Genomic DNA, 6,024 nt, shown 5'->3' on the forward strand with positions numbered 1-6,024 from the left:
TATCGATCCCTAACATCACTGAAGAGACATTTATTGTCGAAATCCAGATCTGGTGTACTGAAAAAATATTGACACCGTATGTTTGTGGCATAACATATCGTGGCCACAAGTTAAAAAAAATTCTGTTAGTATTAAATTTATATTAAGATCCATTTTGTTACATCTTGTGATCAATTTTATTTGGCAATCGCCAATGGCAGTCAGCAGGGTTAAAGAACATCAGTTGTTCGACCTGTTAGTCAAATGCGTTTTGTTTTATTATACTTTTTCACTTTTTTGGTCTTTTGGAAAATGTTGTTTGTGCTGTTTTTAGACCCTTCTACAACGAAATTTGTTTTACATGCACACGTATATAAATTGCGGTTTTTATCCAACGCAATCATATGTTTGAACGTAGTTTTCAATTTAGACTCGTTTATATATATAATACTTTATTTCCGTTAGCAAATACAGCTTATTGGATTTACACAATATAAATATCCAATAGATAATATACAGCATAATACAACATTTATACACAAATTATACAAATCAATGAAAGAATTAAGCGGAGTATGACATATAGACATATTAAACTAAAAATAAACATTTGAATAATTAACCAATACGTGCTTTTTCTGCAGAAAATAAATATTTTCCTAGGTTGTTTAGCTCTTTGACATTTCTTACAGATAACAGTTGTACTAATTTAAAAGTAGATGGTTTCTCATAATAATAACTCTTTAAATATTTACATCTGATGTCGTTATATTTATCACATTCTAAAATAAAATGATGCTCATCTTCAATAGCATTTTTATTACACATACTACACAAACGTTCATTTCTGGCTATATTATAGTATCTACCTGTTTCTATACATAGTGCATGAGCATTTATTCTATATCTAGTAATATAAGATCTATACAAACTGTTTAATGGACGACTGAGGTAAAATTGCATAGTGTGGCCATCATGTAAATACTGATACAAAGTACATTTCGACGAATTTTCAAAATACGATAAACCTTCAGAAATATAATTATCTATTACTCTTTGTTTAAATTCACTCAAAAATAATTCACTGTTTCTAACTCTCTGTGAAAACCACACATCACTGAAACCATATTTACATAATATATCTCGTATCTTACAAGACCAATTTAGCTTGTCATTTGGCTTCACAAAACTAGATTCGTACATATCTTTATATACATGTTTTAAAATACAGTTCTCTGTGTCTAACAATCTCAACCAGTAGGTTACCATTTTCACATATCTATTTACATACACGGGCACTCTGCCCAACTCAAAATATACCATGTTATTAACAGTTCCTTTTCTAACTTTTAAAATTCTTTTCATATAATATAAATGCAATTTTTCTATATCTTCGGCTTTATGAAAGCCCCAGACTTCACTGGCATAATTCATTATACTTGTAACATAAGTATCAAATAAAGATAGTAAAGTTTCTATATTAAAAAATTCATCATATGTTTTGCTAAGTAAGCTGAAAATAGCTTTTCTACCCTGTTCAGTTAGTGTCTTTTGTGTTACAGTAAATATACCGTTATAATTAAACAATAAACCTAGGTAAACAAATTCATTACATACTTCTACTATGTTACCATTTAAATACCATTTTTCATTATCTTTTATTTTACCTCTATTACGAAAAATTACAATTTTTGTCTTACTTAGATTTATATGTAGCCCATACTGTGTTGAACACTCATTCACAGTATCTATCATTTTTTGTAACTCAATTACACTTTCACTAAAAAGAACTGTATCATCTGCATACATGAACAAATATAAATTTAACATTCTGACTTCATATGGCTCAATACCCTGTTTGATTAATTCTATTTCTATATCATTTACATATAGCGAATATAAAAAAGGAGATAATGACTCCCCTTGCATCAATCCTGCGTTACAACTAAAAAAAACTCTGAAAACTGACCATCTAACTTAACACACGTTTTCAATTTAGAATACATAGATTTAATTAAACACAATAGATTACCAGTTATTCCACACTTAAGCATTTTTTGCCATAAAATAAGATGTGAAACGCTATCAAAAGCTTTAACATAATCAACAAAGCAACAATATAACCGTTTTCCTTTACGTAAAGATTTAGCTATAACAGAATGAAGAGCAAAGATTGCGTCCCTTGTACCATATCCTGGAATGAAACCGAATTGCGCATCTGTCAAAATACTGTTTTCTTTACACCATTTCATCAATCTAGTATGTATCACCGATGTGAATAACTTTCCAATGTGAGAAACCAGTGATATTCCTCTATAGTTACCCGTGTCATTCATCGAGCCTTTCTTGAATAGTGGTACTAATACGCTAGTAATCCATACTTCTGGGAACCATCCTGTACATAATATAACATTAAAAAGCTTGCACAGTAACGGCAAAAGGACAGTTTTACACTCTTTAATAAATTCATTTAAAATATTGTCATATCCTGGCGCCTTTTCACGTTTAAGTTTCTTCACACATATGTCTATTTCTTGTTCTGTAAATGGGCGATCTAATTCTGAATAAACCACATCATAGTTTTCATCATTTACTTGACCGTCTATAATATTGTCTTTTGATACTAAGTTCTTGAAATGTGCGACAAAGTCATCTCATGTTAAATTGCTATTTAGTGTTTTTCTTTTTCTTCGAAATTTTCTGTAAAAGTATTTTGGGTTGGTTCTTCTCATCGAACTAAACATATCTCCTCTCTGGGTTTTGTAACGCCTTTTTAAAGTATTTTCCATACGCTTAAATCTTTGTTCTGAAATATTTAAGTAAAGTCTATTTTCCTCACTTCTGCATAAATTAAACTGTGATAATGCTCGTTTGTAAGTCCGGTACAACTCTTTACATTCGTCACTTATCCACGGCTTATCTCGGTTAAAACCAGTTACTCCTAAATTTCGTTTTTTGCCGTTACAATAATCACACTTAACAGTTTTAATCACTTCTCTTTTTGTGTATTTTTCTGTGATGTTTAAAAAAATGTCGTTCGTTTCAGCCACAATTTCGTCAATATTGTCCGTTTCATTCATTCTATTCACAAGATCGCTTATTTTATCTGCACTTGCACAAAGGTCTCTCTTTACATCATCTTTATACTCTTCATTCCAGTTATAGGTATTATATTTTATAATTTTACATGAACAAAAATCAGTTAATGATAATCCTTTCAGTTTGAAATCAATAATTACAGGAGCATGACATGAAAATGTATTAAAATTACCAATCATAAAATTATTTACTATAGAAAAAGATTCATGAGATAATAACACATAGTCAATAACGCTACAACCATTTTATTTTGAAATGTAAATTTACCACTGCTTTTCCCGAACCGTCCATTACATACTCTAACCCCAGACGATTTACACAAGTCCAAAATCTTTCGACCAAAAGTATTAGCAGGCTTTATGTCCTCAGTAGTTCGCTCACTCGGTAAATCGGGTGTGTAATCAATTAAACCACTTATATTACTTTGTAATTGAGTACTCAATAGATCATGCCCTATAAAGTCGTTTGCTTTACCAATTCGTCCATTCAGGTCACCAACTATAGCAATGTTACCTAATGCACCATAATGCTCTATATGTTCCTGTAAAACTTCAAATACGTCACAGTCATATTTGCGGTAAAATATATTATTATCTGGTGGTACATATATAGCACATAAATATAAATCTTTACAATCAGACATAATATTATTGCTTATTTTCAACCATATCATACTGTCTGCACAACATTTTAAGACCTCAAGATACGAATTTAGCCACTTTTTATGAAAAACAATAACACCGCCTCCATTGCATTTATTCCTTTGCACATAATGTTTTTCGTAACCTGCTATCTCAAATTCTTTTGGGCATTTAACCCAACATTCGTTAAAACATAATATGTCATAATCAGCAATTTCATGTTGAAATTCGGCATCGGCTAATTTTCTAATCAAACCTTTAGAAATGTTCCAAGAACATACTTTTAATGAATATTTAACGATTTCTTTTCTGTTTTTATTTGTATCATCCCCCGCTAATTCCTATTCATCGTATAAAACTCCCTCAACGAATAACTTGTCTCCAACCAAGTACGCAGTCTTCTTTTCTTTTCGTTTTTCCAACATTACCGGTATTAACTTTTTTCGTTTGGCTAACACTTCTTGTGGATATTGTGGACTAATTCCGAAATCTGACCCCTTTAGTCTTTTTGATGACTTTCGTACCATCTCGCGGTCACTGTACTTAGAAAATTTTACATATTTTTATATATATATACAACTCGTCTAAACATCAACCCAACAATGTTTGATCTGTACGAGGATCTGTAAATATGTGTGTGTGTGTGTGTGTAAACTCTTTAGTTCTATTGGAAAAATTAAGTTGGTTATTTCGGGAATCACTATAAATCGGGCCCCTCGATCTTTGGCAGTCAGTGCATCCTCCTTTTAGAAAATTTCTGGATCTGCCATTGTACATCAACCCGACTTATAAATTCTTTAATTTTCAATGTCATAATTATGCTATATATATATTTATATATTTAATCAATTAGCTCCGAATTTATTATTTCCAGAGACATGTATATGTATACATTGTGAGTTGCCAATCTCTGACTGTGTACATACATGTCATGCATGTCTCTGCACAGCGGACTGCACAGGGTCTGGCGATGATCAGATCAGAAATTCTTTTTCATTTTTAGCTCACCTGCCTCAAAGAGCAAAGTGAGTTTTTCTCATCACTTGATATCCGACGTCGTCGTCGTTAACTTTTACAAAAATCTTCTCCTCTGAAACTTCTGGGCCTAATTAAACGAAAATTGGCCACAATCATTTGGGTATTTGTGTCATTGTGTGGGATGACCCGGCCAACCAACCAAGATGGCCACTATGGCTTTACATAGAACATGGCCCGCCCGGGGTAAAATGTAGATTTTTGCTTATTACTCTGAAACCAAAACATTGAGAGCAATCTGACTTAGGTGAAATTGTTTATGAAGTCAAGATCTATCTGCCCTGAAATTTTCAGATGAATCGGACAACCGGTTGATGGGTTGCTGCCTCTAAATTGGTAATGTTAAGGAAATTTTGCCGTCTTTGGTTATTATCTTGAATATTATTAAAGATAGAGATAAACTGTAAGCAGCAATAATGTTCAGCAAAGTAAGATCTACAAATAAGTCAGCCGTGACGATCAAAATGGTCAGTTGATCCCTTACGGAGTTATTGCCCTTTTTTATTCCTATTTTACCAATTTTTCGTAAATTTTTGTAATCTTTTACAAAAATCTTCTCCTCTTAAACTATACTGGCCGAGTGAGTGGGCTAAATTTAGCAAACTTGGCACCAATCAACATTGGAGTATTTAGTTTAAAAAATGTGTGGGGTGACCCGGCCAACCAAACAAGACGGCTGCCATGGCTAAACATAGAACATAGGGGTAAAATGTAGATTTTGGTTAATAACTCTGAAACCAAAGCATTTAGAGCAAATCTGTCTATAGTAAATTGTTTAGCAAGTCAAGATATATCTGTCCTTAAATTTCTAGTTGAATCAGACAACCGGTTGTTGTATTGCTGTCCCTAAATTGGTAATTTTTAAGGAAATTTTACCGTTTTTGGTTATCATTTTGAATATTTTTATAGATAGAGGTAAAATGCAATAATGTTCAGCAAAGTAAGATCTACAAATCCATAACCATAATTGTCAGTTGATCCCTTTTATAGGAGTAATTGCCCTTTTTTTGTTGGTTATAGAAGCTCAGAGAGGTTATGTTTATTTGTTATGAACCATGCCGACTATAAATAAAGCTTTGAATTGAATTGAATAGTCATTTTTTAACAATTATGTAAATTTTGTAAATTTTTACAAAATAAATTTCTCTGTCACTAAGGAATTGTAAAATTAGGATAAACAGATACCCTGATAAACAATAACAAAACAAAAGTTGTGCCAGTACGTCATAACATATTTTAAATAACTTCCCGTTAAAGTAAATAAAAGACT

Source organism: Mytilus trossulus, chromosome 10 (genome assembly GCF_036588685.1).
Source record: "Mytilus trossulus isolate FHL-02 chromosome 10, PNRI_Mtr1.1.1.hap1, whole genome shotgun sequence".
Taxonomy (NCBI): Eukaryota; Metazoa; Mollusca; class Bivalvia; order Mytilida; family Mytilidae; genus Mytilus; species Mytilus trossulus.